Genomic DNA, 20,897 nt, shown 5'->3' on the forward strand with positions numbered 1-20,897 from the left:
CTGGGTACAGTTACTAGGTTGAAGAATAAAGGGTTAAGAAAACAAAAACATAACTAACACACTGCACCTCCATAAAATGTGGTTTCTTTATATGAAAAATGAGGCCTGTGGGTTTGACCCACTGACACTACTCTAGGTGGTTTAAGATTCCAGGTGGCTGCCATCTTGCGCGGCACCGGTGGAGTGAAGGTGTAATATAGATATTGACCACATGATGGCAACATAGAGCCAGGTTTGTTTTCTGCCGGTCAGAGGTTTGCTAGAGTATCTTTGTCTTCGTGTTTGGGAAAGACACCCACCTTGCAGAAGGAATGGAGCAATTTTTTATGTAATTATATCTTTATATTGAACAGAAGCCAAATCCTAATGGTGTTTCTTCTTTATACCTAGAACCCAAGAACTGAGATTGAAGAGGAAAACAGACTTTGTTAAGATGTGCTTGGTTAAAAATGTCCTAATGAGTACACTTATTATTCTGAATGTCACAGTAAGAAATAGAGGTTATACAGTGTAGAGTGAGATAAGCTTAGCTCTGAATCTACATCGTTACCCCCTCTTTATTGTTGTTGGTTGTTGTTTTTGTTGCTGGGTTTTCTTTTCTTGAAAAAAAAAAAAGTTCTTGCACCTCACCCTGTTCTTCCAAATATTTGGGGGCACTTTAAGTTTAAAATTGACATTCTAAAATGCACAATAGAAGATAGAATATTTAGTAGGTATATCTTGACATGTGTTTATTAAAGCTGAAAAGACTTAGCAAATAAAAATATACCAAAATGTGAATTTCATATGCTGGATTTTCTTTCAGTTTGCATTCATCAAAATTGTTCATCCCATTGTTGTTGATATTATCCACAGCTGAGCATCATCCTGGAAGAAATCATGACTTTGATGAATTTTGTGGCATTTGAAAATGCTTGCAAGAGTTCATCAGACATTAGTAATAAAAAACCAGGAATGGTTTTTATCATCAAGAAAATCTGGTCAGGCAGATATAATCACTTTAACCAGTTTTGTTTATATTACCTTAAAAAGAGAAAAGAGGGGCGCCTGGGTGGCGCAGTTGGTTAAGCGTCCGACTTCAGCCAGGTCACGATCTCGCGGTCCGTGAGTTCGAGCCCCGCGTCAGGCTCTGGGCTGACAGCTCAGAGCCTGGAGCCTGTTTCCGATTCTGTGTCTCCCTCTCTCTCTGCCCCTCCCCCGTTCATGCTCTGTCTCTCTCTGTCCCAAAAATAAATAAAAACGTTACAAAAAATTTTTAAAAAAAAAATAAAAAAAAAAAGAGAAAAGAACATTCAAGTAGTTTGCAATGTCTCATTTTTTTCCAAAAACATCTTTATATTAAAAATTAAATTACCCGTTTATTTTTCTGATTGAAGCCTGATTGTAAGTTTTTAACTTCCATCTCTTAAAATGTCAAATGACTGTGTATACCTTTAAGCCATTGTTTTGACTGTAGAATTACACCTCTATTCCTGATCCCCCAAATGGGTCAAGCAAATAGTAACATCTATTTATTAGAATGCATCCAGTATTGCTCAGAAATAACAGCACGATAAACCTTAGTAACAGAGATTCCGTCACACAATTCATGTATGCACATCCACGTCACTGGCTATTATAATTGGTCTGAATATTAATGTTCCTGCTTCTGATTTTTCTCATGATAGCAAGTTTTCTTTAATCAATTGTTTATTATTAACATTTTCAAATATACAGAAAAATTGAAAGAATAATAAAGAATCACCCAACTGTCTATCCCCTGAATTCAACAATTGTTAACATTTTTCCATATTTGCTTTATCTATCTACCTACCTATAATTTTCTGGTGAACCATTTGAAAATCAGTTACAGACATCACGGTACTTCAAAACCTAAGTATTATCGTATGTATCTTCTAAAAATAAGAAAATGCTATTATAAAAGCATAATGCCATTCTCATACTTAAGAAAATTAACAAATGACAACTAACATGTAGTCCTCTGTATTCAATTTTTCCTAGTTTTGCCAAAAAGGCTTTAAGTACACACATACATTCAAATCACTTAAAACTAAAATACATGGATATGTATGTATTATACGTATATTAGCATATGAAAGCCAGAGCTCAGGTCCAAAAGGCTTTGTCAAAAAAAAATCAAAGCACTTTATAGTAAAGGTGAATAATCAACAAGAATTTATTGACAACTGACCACATGCTAATTACCATTTCTGATTCTATGAGTGTACAGGTATATAGAATCATCAAAGGCATTGAGCCTGGGGCATCTGGGTGGCTCAGTCTGTTAAATATCTGACTTGATTCTGACTCGGGTCATGATCTCACAGTTCTCGAATTCGAGAACTGCACTGATAACAGAGCCTGCTTCTGATTCTTTCTCTCCCTGTCTCTCTGCGCCCCCCACCCCCCCCCACCCCACACGTGCATTCTCCCTTTCTCTCTAAATAAATAAATACATAAATACATAAATAAATAAAATAAAACTTTTTTAAAAAAAAGGCATTGAGGGGCGCCTGGGTGGCTCAGTCGGTTGGGCGTCCGGCTTTGGCTCAGGTCATGATCTCGCAGTCTGTGAGTTTGAGCCCCGCGTCGGGCTCTGGGCTGACAACTCAGAGCCTGGAGCCTGTTTCCGATTCTGTGTCTCCCTCTCTCTGACCCTCCCCCGTTCATGATCTCTCTCTGTCTCATAAATAAATAAACATTAAAAAAAAAAAATTTTTTTTTTTAAAAAAGGCATTGAACCGGGGCATCTGCTTGGCTCAATTGGTTGAGCATCCTACTTGGGCTCAGGTCATGATCTTGTGGTTCATTTTGTGAGTTCAAGTCCCACATCAGGCTTGCTGCTGTCAGCCAGCTTTGGATCCTCTGTCCCCTTCTCTCTCTCTGCCCCTCCCCTGCTTACACTCTATCTCAAAAAGTAAATAAAATATTTGAAAAGAAAAAAAAAAGGCATTGAGCCTACATTTGTGCTTGGTAAAACCAAAAGCCTAACACATTAGCAAAAGTTCCTGAAATCTCGTTTTAATTGACATGTTTTGTAAATGATTCAAAGAATCTCAATTTCATATAAAATATCAAGAAGATGAAAATGAAGTCCACATGTAATATTTTATCTTAAATATGTAATTTGTCCTTTGCTAGCTTCTGCACAGTAAAATAGCTTCCGTGTAATAGTCATCTTACATAGACCTTACTTTTCAGAAGGGCATGTTATCAATCATAAGTGAAGGTACTATTTGAATTATTTTGGTTACATTGAGTTGTCATGCTCTTTTGTTTTTAATAGTAAGGCCTGTTTCATTTTTGTGTTTCTGTGCATGGTGCAGGGTGTTTTTTATGAAAAGACATAAGACAGAGAAAGAAAGAATGAGAGAGAGAAGTCTTGAGTTGCACACAACCCCAAAAAGTGACTGGGGGACAGAACAGGGGCACCCAAAACAGGGGTGAACCATTATATAATTAAGGACGAAATGATGTACTGCAGACTGTTACTGCTACAGGAATTTAGAAAAGAGGAATGCTAATAAAGACATCAGGAAGTTCCAGAACTTCATGGAGATGGCAGCTGAGCCTTGAGGGATGGTCAGATTTGAATAGGAAAATAGAGCAAGAAGGGCTTTGCAGATGAGTGAAACCATGTGAGAAAAGCCATCAGAGCACACTTGCAAGAGAGTGGTTTGGGGTAAAGGGAATTGATTAGGAGGCAGGGAGGGAAAAAGGAGTTAGGGGTGAAGTGATAAAGCCATGGTAAAGCAAACCTCACAGTTCCCTAGGATAAAGGAATTGTCTATTCCTCCATTTGTACCCTGCTTTGTCCCAAAAGTAATCTTAGGTAGCTATGCTAGTCATTGTAGAAGTGTAAGAGTAGAATTCTGGATTGAAAATGGGTGGTTAGATTGACTTAACTAAGGGAGTTAAGAATAGAAAAGAGAGAGATGGATGAATTTGACATTAAGTCAATGGCTACGTCCATCTATTAACATGATATTCTGTTGACTATGGTTTTCCATCTTTTTCCTTTGTCCCTTTGTTCATCATAATATTCTTGGAACTTCACTGCTGAGTATTGACTAGAATAAAATCACATTGAAATCATATCATATTGAAATATTTCATAGTTATCCAAAGCATTTATTACAATTGAGTAATTAAAATAAACGTATTCTAGTATCTTCCTACTAAAGCCTTACAATCTATCTGGAGCCCAACCTTGGTCTCCCTGACAGATCCACCCTGACAGGTGCACACCCAAAAGAATTCCCTTTGGGGGCACCATCCAACCATCTGAGAACTCTCCCCCATTAACACTAAAGGTGTTGACTAGTTGGTTAGTAGAAATGGACACGAAGAATTTGCTGCTGATTTCAATCAGAACAGGATAGGTTATGTGGCAGTAATAAAAAACCCTAAGCTTCAATGTCTTAATCCTATAAATCTGTGATTTCACCCACACTCTGTTTCTCTGCTCATCAGTGTCATCAAGAGAGCCATTCTGAGAGGACTCACCTTGACACTTACTTCCACAACCTCTAAAGCAGCAAAATAGGAGAATGTAACAAACTGTGCACTGGTTCTGAAAGGTTTCAGTAAGGAATGACGTCACTTCTGTACCCATTTCATCAGCCAAAGTAAGTTACATGGTCATACCTAACTTGAAAGGGGGCAGAGAAATACAGTCCTACTATGTTCTTAGAAAGAGATGAATGCCAGACTATTTGTGAATATCTCAAATGACATTCACTATCTTACTGATTGTTTTTTTTTTCTTTTTTTCTTCCCTACCTTTTGTGAAAACATACTATTAAATGAAAAAATTATTCCTTTGAAAGTTCATTCTATGTAGTATTTGATAGTATTATAATATAATTTTTGCAAATATTGCCCAATCCAGAGACCATCTGTAGTTTATGGAAAATATTAACTATAGTGAATATAATTGCACTGAGTCGCATGTCCACAGTACCTTCCTTTTTTTTCCATGGAAACCAGGAGACGTTTTGCAATTTATCAACAAGTGTGCTGCCAGATTAGAATTGAAGGCTTGCGTCCAACTCATTGTGCTTGTCCAGGCATGGTCCAATTATTCCTAATGTATGGAAGAAATAGCTATGTATTTCCCACTGTGCCTTTTAAACTTCAGCAGGTGGCTGAGTATTGGGCAGTGTGTTACATTGTCACCTTCCAGGAGGGGCAGTTGAAGATTTCCAGTTTTCAATATGGGAATGACAAGCATGCCTCAGCAGTTTGGAGGAATTAGTTATCTGATACCTTATAATACGTTAAGGCCATTGGCCTTGACATAGAAAGAGCTTTGCACATGCTTGCCACCTACCTGGGGAGTATTTACTTATTTTCTACTTTTAAAATGATTTCTTGTTTTGTTTTGCATTTTGCCACCTGCCCATTTTTAATTTTTCTACCTTGGAATTCCTTTCAAACATTTTTACATGTTGATGAAAAAGGTCATAGGTGGAGATGAGTAAGATCACACTTTGAGTTGTGTTTCCAGAAAAGCAGAAGTTAGGTTTGTCTTGTTTGCCACCGAACCATCGTCTGGGATGGTTCCTCACACATGGGGCTCAATAAATACTATTGGATTAATAAACAAAGGAACGACAGAGAGATAGAGAAGACATTATTGGCTTACCTGCATGGTAGCCCTCTTTCTTTTGACCAGTTGCAAAAATTGTAAGGTGCTGGACTGGAATGAGAGATGGAGAGAATTTCTCAGTATTAAACTAAGCTAATAAGTCCACAGTTTTACTCTCCAATTATTTTAGTTGCTAGATTGTTTTCATCTCCCATTACTCCCTAATCATAGTCAACTTCTCAGCCAAACTGAACCACTGACTTTTCTCCAAATGGTCATGCTCCTCATTGAATTGTGTCCCTCCCCCGAAAGATACATTGAGATCCGAACCCCCAAAGCCTCAGAACGTGACCTTATTTGAACTTGGGGTGGTGGCAGATATCACTGGTTAAGATGAGTTCATACTGGAGTAGGCCTGGCCCCTACTCCAGTATGACTGGTGTCCTTGAAGGATGGTCATGTGGACACAAAGACACACAAATAGCATATTGTGTGACAAGTTAGGAAGGCAGAAAACTTGAGTGACGGGGCTACAAGCCAAGGAATGCCTGGAAACCAGCAGAAGCCGAAAGAGGTGAGGAAGAGTTCCCCTCTGCAGGTTTCAGAGGAAGCATGACCCTACTAACTTGATTTTGGACTTGTATCATCCATAACTGAGGCAATAACTTTTTATTGTTTTAAGCCACCCAGTTTGTGGTACTTTGCTACAGCAGCCACAAGAAAATGAATATAATCCTCATTCACAGAGGCTTTGTTTCTTCCACCTGCTCTTCACCCACACTGTCCATCTTGAGACCCTCCTTAATATCTCTTCTTGAGTAAAATCTCTAAATCATCTCCGAAATATTAGATGGGCTGGCTCCCCTCACCTCCTGTAGCACCTATGTCTATCATGGAGTAAACAGTGATGAGCAAGGAGAAAAGTCTGGAGACGCTGCTCTGAAAGTATCCAGGTTAGAAGACATAAAATGAAGTAAATGAGTAAATTAAGGGGAAAGCAGATCGGTCACTGAGACCTGGAGGGAAAACAAGGGGGTAGGCCAAGAGTACAGAGAGCTCGTACACAAAATATTTTAAAAGGCAAAGTTAAAGTTCCAGAAGGGCTGCATTGCCGAGGCGAGCAGACACCATCCCGGGTTCCCTGGCAGAGAGGGGTCCTCCTCGCTAATGATACTATTCTGAGAAACTGCTTGCAGTTGAAATAAAGGCAGAGCCACATATGGCTCGGTTCAGAGAAGGTCTGAGAAGGAGCTTAGGGAGGGTTGTGCCGAAAAAATGAGGTCATGAGATAAAGATTTTGGGTTACAGATAAAAAGCAAACCCATTTTAAATGCACTTTTGATACAAAAAATAAAAAAGAAATAAGGCAAAAGAACACAGGCAGGACAGGAAGTGGGGGGGCCTTCTGGGTATGCTTGTTATTTCTCTCATGGCCTTTTCGGTCAAGTCAATTAGATAATAAATTATGCATAACCATCGCTACTGGCATTAAAAAACACTTGCAGTGAGAAATGATGGATGTTCTGGTGACCCACGTAAATTTGCTCAGGGTCAGAACAATTGTTACAGCCTGTTGCTTAATTTTTTCTCCTGGTCCCTGCGGTCACCTCCTGGACCTGGCTACAGGAGGGAGTGACTGTTGGGTAGAATCAACACATATCTCTAGTGCAGTGCTTATCGCTTGACGTTTTAGTCATCTTTGTTGAAAAAGCAATAAGTAGCAATCAATTCATTGAGAATGCGTTAAAGAGACAAAACAGATACACACACCGGGACGGATGGGGATGGGGAGAAACGAGAAGAGGCCATTTTATGGAGGGAAGGAGCTAGAAGCAAGCTGGGGGGCTAGCCACCAGGTGTGGGGTGGAAGTTGGGGGGAGCTCGTGTGCTTCACCATCAGGCAGACTCTGAGTGCCAGCAAATTGGGCCTTCAGAACATTTGGGCAGGAGAAACATTTGACAGTTCAAAACAATCTTTTTTTTTTTTGTAATTTTTTTTTTAAGTTTATTTATTTTTGAGACAGAGAGAGACAGAGCATGAACGGGGGAGGGTCAGAGAGAGAGAGGGAGACACAGAATCCAAAACAGGCTCCAGGCTCTGAGCTGTCAGCACAGAGCCCAACGTGGGGCTCGAACTCACAGACTGTGAGATCATGACCTGAGCAGAAGTCGGATGCTTAACCGACTGAGCCACCCAGGTGCCCCTCAGAAAAGTCTTTTTAATAGTCGTCATCTAATGTGTTGGCATTATTTATTTCTGGTTTATAACTTTAACATTATGGTTTATATATTTTTTCCCTGCTTGGAGTGTTAAAGGTTTTAGTGAGGCTGTAGGTATCTGAGGCAGATGAAAACCTGGATTCTGTCCAGAGGAGTGAAGGGGTTGGAAGCCAGCACAATTGGTTCCAAAGTGAAGGACAAAAGCTTGGGGACAGAACCAGACTGGGGAGGAGGAAGCTGGTAGGAAGGGTGTGGTCACTGATAGGAAAGCTAGGAATAACAAACGAGTAGCAAAATGAGCGAGTGAGGGATGGGTGGTCTGGAGAAATTCTGGAAACTTATGGCAGATGCTTGCAAATGGCAGTGAAGCCACTTGTGTGGGTGAACAGGTGTTATTTAAAGAGATAGGAAATGACGAATGGCGGCAGTTCAGCTATTGCCCTTGACAGGGCTGCTTACCGTCAAGAGGACGTCATGGGCAACGTGGGGAGGCTCAACAGTACCGTGGGAAGGAGTTAGAGTTTAAGAATAGCCTGCCCGAGGCAAAGGAAACCTGTGTGTGTAAGGGGACTGCCGTGGAGGCTAGCCAGTGGGTAAGGGCTATGGCCTCTGGTGGCTGGGGCGATTATCTGAGGGGTCCCGAGAATTATGGGAGAGTCACTGCCGTGGTGAGCACAACATGACAGCAGTTGTGAGCCATCCTAGAAGGCCTTCCCCATTTGGAGCCAAACCATTTTTGTGCTATTCCTCATTTGCATCCTGTCTGTCCCTGAGGCTGGCGACCTGGGGAAACCTTCCTGTGGCACAGAGGAGAGGAAGGAGTGCCTGGAGTTACAACGGACACTCAGAGATGCTGGCTGTGCAAATTTAGCGGGTCCAGATTAACTAGAATGTGCTAGAGCCACTCCAGGTGAGTCAGCTTGACCTAACTTAATCAGTAAGTGATAGCAGAGGGCCCAAGAAAGACTTCATTCATATCAGCTCTTGGCTCTGGGTTGGTTAGTCCAATAACTAGAGGTGTTTCCTGATTTCTTCCAGGGACAGTTACGCATGTATTAGTGTAACCTGGACATTATCAAGCCTGCTTCCCTTCTGAGGCTGCTCTTTCCTTTGATACTCACTGTGGGATTACTATGCTCCTTAATGAATCCACCACCTCTGGCTGTGAACTCCAGCTTCCTGCTCGGTCCTTGCTGCTTGCTTTCTACCTTCCCACTGGAGGTAGCCAAATGACCTGTCTCCTTTCTGTTGCTAAACACCACTAACACAAAGCAGTTGCACATAACAGAGTTTTCTGAAGAGGCTGTGGCGGATGAGGGCAGACAGAGCTATTAGAGCCTGGGGCAGGAAATCATTTCAAATGCAACATTAGCCATCATTATTCCTAGAATTGCATTCGCCATTCCCTCCACAAGGAATTTCTCTCTGGGTCCCTCCTTGGCACTCTCAGGGTGCCCCAAAGCCAGGGTTTACTTAAAAAAGAGATCATGAAATATGCCATCCTTCTGTTCCATCCCATATACAGATGGCACTACCATTTACTAAATGCCAGGGACTTCACCCACCGTTTACATGATCTCATTTAATACTCCCAACAACACTGCAGGAGACACATTTATTTTACAGATGAGGAAACGGAGGCTCAGAAACGGTAACCTGGCCAGGGACACATGGCTGAGATTTGAACACAGTTCCACGTACTCTAAGTCCATGCTCTACACTGAGGCATTTGCTGCCTCCTTGCATAGCTGGCTTGTGCACATAGCCTTAGGTCGTCAGAATTCAAATCTATTACTCGCCTCTTAACTCAGCAAAGCTTTCTGTGGAGTCAGGTAAAAATTTCCCTGACATTTTTGTCCATGCAATTGAATCCTTTCCCCAACAGCTCTCTCCCAACAACAACACTCCTTCTCCTGAGATAATTTCACATCCACTCTGACCTCCTTTCCACTCCATTGTCCCCCCTCACTGCTCTTCTAGATAACTTTCTGCTGTCTCTACTCCTCTCCTCCCAATTTCTCTGCTTCATCAGCTCTTCTACAGAAAAGCCTCATTTAATACCAGGAACTTGGGGGCGCCTGGGTGGCTCAGTCGGTTGAGCGTCCGACTTCAGCTCAGGTCACGATCTCACGGTTCATGAGTTCGAGCCCCGCGTCGGGCTCTAGGCTGATGGCTCAGAGCCTGGAGCCTGCTTCCGATTCTGTGTCTCCCTCTCTCTCTGCCCCTCCCCCATTCATGCTCTGTCTCTCTCTGTCTCAAAAATAAATAAACATTAAAAAAAAATTAAAAAAAAAATACCAGGAACTTGGATTCATTTTCCCCACTTCCTTCTCGAAGCAGGTGAACCCAGCCCCATAGAAAAGGCAACAACAGGATCTTTAAATCTTACACGGAATCTCCCAGGTGTTTTCTTGGTGGCCCTAGGAGAGGACTCTTCCTAACCTGAAACTGTATCTTCTTCCTCTTATTTCCTTAGCCTTCTTGGAGCTGAGCTTGGCCCTCCGTTAAGCCAGGACACTCAGCCTGCCTGAATCTTCGTGACTCTTTAATTACGTCCTTGCCACTGGTTGGGATAACAGCCACAGATAAGGGAGCACACATTCAAATGGAGTTATGATGAAAACACTGAGGTTCCCCTCCCTGACCTTGCTCTGAAACACTGTAACAACACGAATCCACAGTCCAACATAGACCTTAAATCAGGCAATGGTGAAAACCAAGGACTCTGCCACCCAAACTAAATCTATACTCCTCCAAGCACTGAGAGATTTGGATTCGTGAACCAATCAAGAGATTACTTTGAGTACTTGTTTGGTATGAGGCACACTATCAGGGCAATTTTTCTTAAACAAAAGAAAGGAAAGGAAGAAAGGTACACTTCACTGATGGAATTTACAGCCCATTTCTAGAGGTAGGAAATAAAAAGAGAATTATCCATACCAGAGAGGATATGCTGTATATGTGTCCTGCAAACAGTGAGGACTACAAAAGCTCAGAGGAGGCAGACAGCACTGCTCTACCTGGGAAGAAAGAGCCAGAGATGATGTTTGCAGGCACGTAGCCTTCCTCAGCAGGCCAGGAGGGGCAAGGGCATCGTGAGAAACACATGAGCAGAGATGCGGGGGCTGGAATGTGCATGATGTGTTCAAGGGACAATGAGTCATCCCCTTAGCTTTCTTTACAGCTGCTACATAATAGTGGGCACCTAACAGGTTATTATTTCTTTTTCTTTTCTTAAAAACTGCAAAAATAAAGCGAGACCCAAATTCTCAGTATAGAAAATATGCCTGTGATGTCAGTGCCCAGTGACGCTGAGGAGGTGAGAATTCCTGAGCCCGGTATGAACTTGAACCTCGACAAAATTCTCACCCTTGCTTGCTGGAAACTCCATTTATTTAATGCTGTTGTACAGAAGTCTGTTCTTTGGAAATCCTGAAAATAACCTGGTCAAACCTTACCTCAATTACTAAGCACAGTGTCAGCAGACAGTTTGCTTTGTCATAATTGATCACCAACTTTTATGCTGTTTTAAAATCCTTTAAAGCTATTTGGAGCCAGGAAATGTCTCTGAGGAAACTAATCCTGGTAACATTACCTACACAAATGGCTTTGTGACGGCACATCGGCAGTTGCTGTGGGGGTGGGGTGTGTTTTAAGGTGCAGTGCCCTCCTGCATTTGGGATTCTGCATTTGGGATCCTGCATTTGGGATCCTGCATTTGGGATCCTGCATTTGAGATCCTGCATTTGGGATCCTGCATTTAGGATCCTGAATTTGGGAATTTCTGGGTATGTGTGAAAGGTGGCGAGGTAGTTCCACCTCCAAGATGTTCAGTGGGAAGATTTTTTGCTTTTCTGGTATTTTCTACTGAAAATGTTGTTGTTTTTCACAGTGTTTTCTATTGAGGAATATTAGCTGCCTCTAACCCAAAACTTATGGGAAGTTCTTCTTCATGTATCATCTTTTAAAAATAATTTGTGACCCACCCCCCTTTCTGAAATGGTGACTATACATTTCCAGTGTGTTTAGAAAGGAGAGTAATTGTCACTTCATGGTTTTAGCAAAACAAATGTTACCAAAGTGCTGAAGGAACAACCACTTGAGACATTGTGTTCTCTTAGTCACAGGCACATACTAGGAAAAATTCAACTAAGCCTCACTCCGGGGGTATTAAAATAGCCCTTTTCGCAGCTCAGAATCACATTTCAAAGGGTGCCTAGGTGCAAAGCTAGGCCAAGTATAACCTAGCCCCAAGATAGTGCCAGGAGTAATACGCTGTTTTCCATTTTGTTTTAAACAACAGAGTGCAGCACGGAGATGGGAGCATGCAGAGAATAGCAGGGAGCCACTGAGCAGCAGGGAGCTGGGTGACCTTGAGTAGGTCACCTAACCTTGTCTGGGCATCTGCATTTAGAAAATGAGGGGGAATGCCCATTGTGCTTAATGCATAATGACCAAATAAGAAAATATAAGCAAAAGCATTTTGTAAATGGCAGGTCTTTCCTACAGTACTTGAGGGAATCATTAGAGATGGCTATTTGGGGGAATGAGATAGGTGCAAAGCTTCTTTTCAAAAAAAAGTTTCATACCTTCCATCTTATGTGATTTAAGTTTAGCGATTACAGGTTCATTAATTAATACCTTAAGAAAATACTGTTATACTATCACTGTGTCTTCTAAATGAACCATCTCTCTTTTCACTGCCATTTGCAATTTTCTCTATGGAAGAAAGGTGTTTAAAAGACAAATTACCTGGAAGATAATGGGGTGAGATTTTCTAAGCATCTTCTGTCCAGAGACAAAAGGCTTTTTCAGCTATTCTCAAGTACACCAGTTGAACACTGATTTATTTGACAATGTAATACATTTTTTTTTCAAGTAAAGTAAGGAAAGGGGGCGTTCCAGCAGATCCGACGGAGGGAGGTGTTGAGGGAAACGTGTAAGAGAAGGAGGAGAAAAGAATATTGAGGGAGCAGACCAGAAGTACCAGGCAACCATACAGGATATCTTCAGAACTGAAATTCAATAAACAAGACTGCTCCCGAGTCAAAGGGAGCAAGTCCCCATCTGCCCGTGAAGGTGTCTGGGCTCCCACTGGCCCCTCCTTTCTTCCCCACTGCTCTGTTCTTTTTTGAAAGCTTATCAATAAGAATGTGGCAGGGGCGCCTGGGTAGCTCAGTTGGTTAAGCGTCTGACTTCTGCTCAGGTGATGATCTCGCGGTCCATGAGTTTGAGCCCCGCGTGGGGCTCTGTGCTGACAGCTCAGAGCCTGGAGGCTGTTTCGGATTCTGTGTCTCCCTCTCTCTGACCCTCCCCCGTTCATGCTCTGTCTCTCTCTGTCTCAAAAATAAACGTTAAAAAAAAAAAAAAAAGAATGTGGCAGAGCACTTTTCCAAGAAGGCCATGATCTGTCATTCAAAAAGAGAGAGAGCCCTTCAAGGCAAAGTCATACACTAATCTCCCAATGACCAGCTTTGCTGCCTGAAGCATGATTGCTGTCCCCCACTTAGATCTTATTCTTAGAGCTGGACTGTTTTTTTGTTTTGTTTTGTTTTGTTTTGAGAAAGAGAGCGAGCACTTTGGCATACAAACAGGTGAGGCTGAGGGAGGGAGAGAGAAGAGAGAGAATCTTAAGCAGACTCCACACTCAGTACAGAACCCGATGTGGGGCTCAATCCCATAATCAACGAGATCATGACCCGAGCCCAAATGAAGACTCAGCCACCCAGGCGCCCCAAAGAGCTTGACTTCTCTTTTTCATTTGAGGTAAAATTATTAGGGGAGCTGATCCAAATACATTAGCAACGGGGACCCCACCCTTACTAAATGTGTATCATTTCTCAGCCACTTTTCAATACTACGTAATGTGTTGCCTGTCGGATCAGATGGGGGCACCGACTGGGTGGAAGCCGGTGGTGCAGGCAGTGAAAGGACTCACCCAGGGCACAACAAAGGAGATAGATGTTTATTGAATATACCATAAGGGAGCAGCGGGCACAAGAGCAGAGGAGAGGCCATTAGCAACGATGACACAGTTGGTGGGGGCTGTTTTATAGGAGGGAAGATGAGGAGGTATGGTGACTTACAGAATTTTCCCTTTTTCCGTAACTGTGCCTGGTTATAAGTAACCCATTGGTTAGTTAGGGACTGTGGATATTTTGAGGTGGGTCACCTTCTGCCTTGATCAAGTTTCCATGACACAATCCACATGTGTCAGTGGATTCCTATATTTCATGAGCAAGCTCCAATAAAGCTTGCAGGGGAGGAGGGAGTTAATTGATGATATTGAAAGTTTCAAAGGTTGCTTCCTATAAATACAACCTGAGCACAACTGAGTGTCTCTTCTAAAATTAGTTTCTTTTTTTTAATGTTTTTTTTTTTAATTTATTTTTGAGAGAGGGAGAGAGAGAGGCAGACAGACAGACAGACAGACAGAGTGTGAGCAAGGGAGGGGCAGAGAGAGAGGGAGACACAGAATCCAAAGAAGGCTCCAGGCTCTGAGCTGTCAGCACAGAGCCAGATGCAGGGCTTGAACCCATAAACTGTAAGGTCACGACCTGAGCTGAAGTCGGTTGCTTAACGTACTGAGCCACCCAGGTGCCCTTAAAATTAGTTTCTTAAACAAACAAATTAATTCCTCTGCTTGCCAGGTCAGCTGACCAAAACCACAATGGAAGTAACATAGGAAAATATCACTGAGGATAAAGCTTTTATGGTCAAATAAAATAAAAATATCAGTTTACTAATGTATTTTTTAATTAAAAAAAGTTTTAATGTTTATTTATTTTTGAAAGAGAGAGAGAGTGAGAGCAAGGGAGGGGCAGGGAGAGAGGGAGACACAGAATCCGAAGCAGGCTCCAGGCTCTGAGCTGTTAACACAAAACCCGACGCGGGGCTCAAACCCATGAACTGTGAGATCATGACCTGAGCCAAAGTTGGATGCTCAACCGACTGAGCCACCCAGGTGCCCCAAGGTATATTTTTTTAAGAGAGAGAGATAGAGAAAGAGAGCATGAGCTGGAGAGAGGGGCAGAGAGAAAGAGAATCCCAAGCAGGCCCCATGCAGAAATCAGTAGTCAGAAGCTCAACCAACTGAGCCGCCCCCCAGTTCACTGATGTATTTATCTGACAGATACTTGTCAACACTGTGGGGGACAAATGAAGTATAGGTATTTCTGTCCTCTAGGAACTTACAATCCAGTTGGGAGAAAAAGTGTACGATAATTGTACTTTAAATATATTCACTACCAAAAAAAAAATGAAAAAAAAAAAAAAGAAAAAGAAAAGGTTTAAGGGGCACCTGGATGGCTCCGTCAGTTAAGCACCCAACTCTTGGTCTCGGCTCAGGTCATGATCTCAAGGTTCTCTGACAGTGCAGAACCTGCTTGGGATTCTCTCTCTTCCCCTCTCTCTGCCCCTCTCCTGCTCACCTGCATTCTCTCTCTCTCTCTCTCAAAATAAATAAATAAACATTAAAAAAATAACAAAAAATAAAATTTAAAAAGCATCAGATACATGTTCCATTAAGAAATAAGTGGCCATAAACATATTTAAAATATTCAAATTCACTAGAAATCCAAATGCAAAATAACTAATTCTCACCTATCAAATTGGTAAACATTTTTATAATATTCAGAGAAATGAGCATTCTTTTACCCATGAGAGGAATGTAAACTGGTACCACTTCTTTAGCGGAAAATCTGGGAACAAGAATCAAAAGCCTTGAAGTAGTGCCATCTTTCTCTACTAGAGTTTTTATCCTTAAGAAATAAGCATTATAATTTTTAATAGGTAAAAACTGGAAACAATCAAAATGTTCAACAATATAACACCGATTAAATTATTGCATATTCAGCAATAAAATGTCTACAGAAGTAAAACATGATGTTTTTTTAAAAAAGTCATGTCCAGAGGCACCTGGGTGGCTCAGTCAGTTAAGCGTCCAACTTCAGCTCAGGTCATAATCTCGTAGTTCGTGGGGTCAAGCCCCGCGTTAGGCTCTGTACTAATGGCTCAAAGCCTGGAGCCTGCTTCAGATTCTGTGTCCCTTCTCTCTCTCTGCCCCTCCCCTGTTCATGCTCTGTCGCTCTCTTTCAAAAATAAATACACATTTAAAAAAATGTTTTTAAGTCACTTTCACAACACAGTGCAAAAAACCTGATTAAAAACTGTAGTGTAAATTCAGTTTAGTTTAAAATATGCACATATATTTATATATTTATTATTATATATCAAATAATTAACAATGGTTATTTCTATGCCTTTCTAAAATATCCAAATTGTACATTGTGTTCATGTATACTTTTGCAATTAGGAATAAAAGCAACTAATTCCTTTTTTAAAAACAGAAATGTGAAGGTCAAACACTCTGTGAAAGCCCTTTTGATTTAAACATTTACATAGGTGATGTCTTTGACATTCCAGTCTTCCTCAACTTGACCAGGCATCATAACATCATGTCTCAAATATTAAGGATGAAAAATACTACTGTAGTTAACTACTGAGTGCTTACTCTGTGTCAGGCAGTGTATTAAGAAATCTATATGTACCATTGCATTTAATCCTCACAACTACCTTCTGAGATAGAAATTATTTTTATTCCCAGTTTACAGATGAAGAAACTGGGGCTTAATGAGACAATAAGAGGACACCTAGCTAGTAGGTGGAAGGGATGGCATTTGAACCCTGGCAATTTGGCTTTAAAGCCTACATTCTTTATATCTACACATATATTCTTACTTTCTCCTTTGCAAGAACTGGAAAGGCCCATCCAATTTATTATTTGGTATTTGCTGGGTAGAGGGCATATTAGTCTTGTTAAATAGAAGATTGTGGAATTTGATATGAATTACTTGGGATTTTGCCCTCGGGGCTACTGAAGACACCACTCTCTGACTGCCTAAGTTCAGCAGCTAGTGACAGAGCTGGAGGCTAAGCCTAAGAGCTTGCCCTAGAGTTTGCATCCTCTCCCAGCCATGGCAGGATGCCTCTTGGGGCGTCTGCCCTAGTCCCCATTTCTTGAGAGTATCAGGAAGAAAGAGGAGATGTTTCCCACTGTGATTCAGTCTGGTCCCCAAGTATCTGCTCCGCCAACTGGCAAGTATCCTTCTCGGGCATGAGGCTTGGCTGGAGCCCCCCGTGACTCCCATGGCATTTCTACTCAGGACACTTATGCACCCACTTTCCTACTCCCCCAACTCCTTCTGATTCCAATCTTCCTCCCATCAGATATGTCACTTTATTACTGTTATAAATCCAGCCCACATCCAGGAACCTCAGAAATTGCACTATCTGGTGAGGCGGGGAAATTTGTTCTTGAGGATAATGGTCATGGTAAGAAAATATTGATGTTTAAAATCAGAAGCTAAAAAATCACACAGATTTCCAAAGGAGGAAGTCCTAATGGTTTTCTGAATGCACAAATAATAGCTTGTGAGAAGCTTTTAAAGAGCTTTCCTCTAAGTCTAAAGGCTCAAGGTTGGTTTTTTTTTTTTTTTTTTTGAGGTTTCTTAATGGAATCTAAACACTTCATTGTGTTCACCAGAGCAGCAAATTGAATGTAAAGTGGCAGCAGACCCTAAAAGGGAGGCTGGTGACTTGGAGCACAATTTGCATGAAATACATTCTTTTTTTTTTTTTTTTTTTTTTTTTTATGGTACTTAAATGCTCCTATGAGACATTGAGTTTGACTTCTTGTATGGTTTCCTTTTTCACTACAGGTCACCCTAGCGGGGTCGGTCCATCCTGCCGCCTCCCAAACGTCACACCCAAGTCGCCACATGGGGGCACTCTAACGCCTCCTTCCCTTCCTATCGCCATTTTCCCTCCTACCTTTACACAGGGTTGACCCTGTTTCTGGGGCCTTTTATAACATAATGGTCATCACTAGCCTCAGCAGTTTCTTAAAAAGAAACAAAGGAACACATCCTTAACATATTGAAAAATAATACATTATAAAATTTTTCAAGGAGCATTTAGGAGGACTGCCCCTCAAAAGAATCTCCTAAGATAGGTACGGCGGATACTATGATCACCTTCTTTTAGAACAGACACTTTGGCTTGCGGAGATAGAGTCAATGTTTAAACCTTGAACGTTTCTGAAGCCAGAGTTTCTCTGCTTCTTCGGCCAGGCCTCTTTCCTGCAATCATTCTGACATAAGATCCAGCCTTATTTTGAAGGAAGATCATCTTTTAATGAAGACATCAAAGCAATAATCAGCCATAAGAATAGTACAATAGAAAAAGAAAGTCACATAATCACATTTCTCTTCCAGTATTTACTTGTAAAATGATTTCAATCTCAAAGAAGAGAAAATTGCGATCCCTTTTCAAAGTTGAATATAAATTCACTTAAACATGGAATAGACAGCTTGCCCAGATCTCTTCCCCACCCTTCCATCCACACTAGGCAATTTAATTAATGGGCGAACAGCCTGATGGTGGATTTTTCTGATAGAGTAGCATGAACGACCCACCCTTGCACAGTTCCTTGGCACACCACTCTGGCTGCATTACAGAAACAGAACAGAGTCGTATGGTTCCTGGAAAGTAATTGTTTGGCAGGGCTCTAGCCTCGGGCAAAATCCACATAGGAAAAGTGCTCAGGTGGCCCTCTCTGGTGCCAGGGGCAGGGTGGATGGCAGAGGGTGGGCATTGACTGTGTGTGATGGTGTGAGGTCCTGAGGGGGGGTGGAGGATGGGAGGACACAGCCAGGGAATATAGAGAAACCCGAAAAACAAGGCTCTAAATCATTGTTGCTTCTCTGCTCCTGTAATCCGTTCATTTAGCCATCAAGTGTATACTCAGTATCTGTTGCTTGCTCAGCACGGAAGAAAGAGTTTTGCCTAAGTGAACACAAGAGACCAACTTTTAGAGGCACCTGGGTGGCTCAGTCTGTTGAGTGTCAGACTTCCGCTCAGGTCATGATCTCAAGGTTCATGAGTTCAAGTCCCACATCGGGCTTGCTGCTATCAGCAAGGAGCCGGCTTCTTCTCTCTCCCTTCCTGGCTTCTGCTCCCTCAAAAATAAATAAATAAACATTTAAAAACAGGGAGAGAGACCAACTTTTAAAGGGTATAAAAAAACAAGTTCATGCCTTTGATCAGCTTTCAGTTCAGATGAGGAAATTGTTTCCCAAGAAGTTATTTAACAAATATTTTGAGCTTCTACTCTGCAGTGGGGGTGTCTGACAGGCCTCAAGGCTCCACTTTGAAATGCTGATACATTCCAGTGTAAAGAACCAGCTTTTAGAGCCCACTAACTGACAAGGTCAATGTTATACAGACATGCAGAAGAAGATTGCTCTTAAAACTACCCCAAGACTGTGGTCATGTTAAAGTGTGAATCAACAAAAAAACATTTCAAAGAACTTGCTGGACATCTTTCCAGGATGTTTTCAAAGGAGTGGGGAGAAGAGCAAACTCCCATCTCAGACTTGAGGCTGATCAGGTCCGGGAGCCCTCCCTCTACCTTCATTTCCATGTCACTACAAAGATGAGCCTCAAACATGGTCAGCATAGTGTGACCTGCTTAACAGAAACGATCTCAGCACTGTGGTTGTGGATTCCAGGCCCCTGTCCACTCTCGGCAAGTGGCAACAGAGACCCTTCTGTGGGTATCCCTTTTATATGAAAATGTCTTTTGGAAACCAGAGGCTGCTGCCTGTGATCTCATACTGCACACACCCATAGTAGAACGTCAGGCTCTTAGTTCAGACAGGAGCCGGTCAGGCACTTGGCCAGTGTTCAGCCTGTTCCCTGCTCCTCCTGGTCCTCTGAGCTGGGACCTTAGGGTGCTACACCAGTGAATGCTTGACTGTTTCTACCTTTCTGCAAATGACTTTTACCATGTGATGCAATGATTACGGCAGGATATTGAAGAAGCAGCTGCCACTAATGGAGGAAAGGTCAAGCCTCTCAAGAGTGCTTCTGTTCCCACAAGGTGACACCAGCATTGCCTACCAGCTTTCCATGCAAACCAGCACCCAGGTGTCCATTCAGCTTGTCCGAAAAGCCTTCAAAAAGGCTCTCTGCAAAAGAAAGGTCTGCACAGAACAAAACATGCCCCGGTCTCAGACTGTCCCTAGCTTTGATTTGGGGCAAGGTTTAGTTTTCATATTCACAAACCCAAAGGACACATGATTTCTAAGGTCCTTTCCAGCTTTAACTTTCTATGTATGTAAAAGCCAAAGGGAAAAAAAAATCAGGCAGTAGTCATTAAGATTCACCGCCCTGCGATCAAAAAGAATGAAATATTGCCATTTGCGACAACGTGGATGGAACCAGAGTGTGTTATGCTAAGTGAAATAAGTCAGTCAGAGAAAGACAAACATCAGATGATTTCACTCATATGTGGAATTTGAGAAACTCAACAGATGAACATAGGGGAAGGGAAGGAAAGATAAGGAAAAAAGAGAGAGAGAGGCAAACCATAAGAGACTTTTAAATCCAGAGAACAAATTGAGGGTGGCTGGAGGGGTGCTGGGTGGGGGGATGGGCTAAATGGGTGAGTGGCATTAAGGAAGGCACTTGCTGTGGGGTGCCTGGGAGTTATGTGTAAGTGACGAATCACTAAATTCTATTCCTGAAATCATTACGCTATATGTTAACTAACTTGGATTTAATTTTTTGAAAAAGGGAAAAAAAGAAAAATAAGCAGATAAATATCACATTAAAAAAAAGAAAAGAAAAAGATTCGCCACCCTGTGGCTGAACCAAATAGTTTTTCTAAAGTTTATTTTAATCTTTATTTAAAATGCTATAAAATTTATTCAAAATTAATCATTTAATTAACAATTAGTACAGAACAGCAAAGTAATTAGTGGTTGGTATACACGCAAGAACCCCGAACTCTGAGTCAAAAGACCTGAGTTTCAAGCCATCAGAGAGGCACCATGCTCTGCCCAAGGGAAAAAAATCATGATTTGGGAGCTGAGCTCAAATTCTAGCTCCATCATTTTCTAGCTGTGAAACTTTGTGCCAGTTACTTAACCTTTCAGGGTCTGTTATTTCATCCGTAAACGGGAATAAGCAATATATCACCAGATTGTAGTTTAATAATATATAGAAATATAGGGGCGCCTGGATG

General features: G+C 41.7%; 1 long non-coding RNA gene across 2 annotated transcripts in view; it reads right to left on the reverse strand.

The window, feature by feature from the left end:
• Positions 1 to 705: 705 nt before the first annotated feature.
• LOC121011692 (uncharacterized) overlaps positions 706 to 20,897 on the reverse strand; it is a 33,003-nt gene continuing 12,811 nt past the window's right edge. The window contains exons 1-4 of one of the 2 annotated variants that reach the window (XR_005781702.1): positions 17,845 to 17,956; positions 5,648 to 5,701; positions 4,964 to 5,086; positions 706 to 867 (exon numbers count right to left, since the gene is read on the reverse strand). This is a non-coding gene — a long non-coding RNA (uncharacterized LOC121011692). Of the gene's footprint in view, positions 868 to 4,963; positions 5,087 to 5,647; positions 5,702 to 17,844; positions 17,957 to 20,897 lie in introns of those variants that run through there. The other variant, XR_005781701.1, reaches the window with a different exon arrangement.

The sequence above is a fragment of the Herpailurus yagouaroundi genome, unplaced genomic scaffold (assembly GCF_014898765.1).
Source record: "Herpailurus yagouaroundi ecotype Mexico unplaced genomic scaffold, PumYag 195, whole genome shotgun sequence".
Lineage (NCBI taxonomy): Eukaryota > Metazoa > Chordata > Mammalia > Carnivora > Felidae > Herpailurus > Herpailurus yagouaroundi.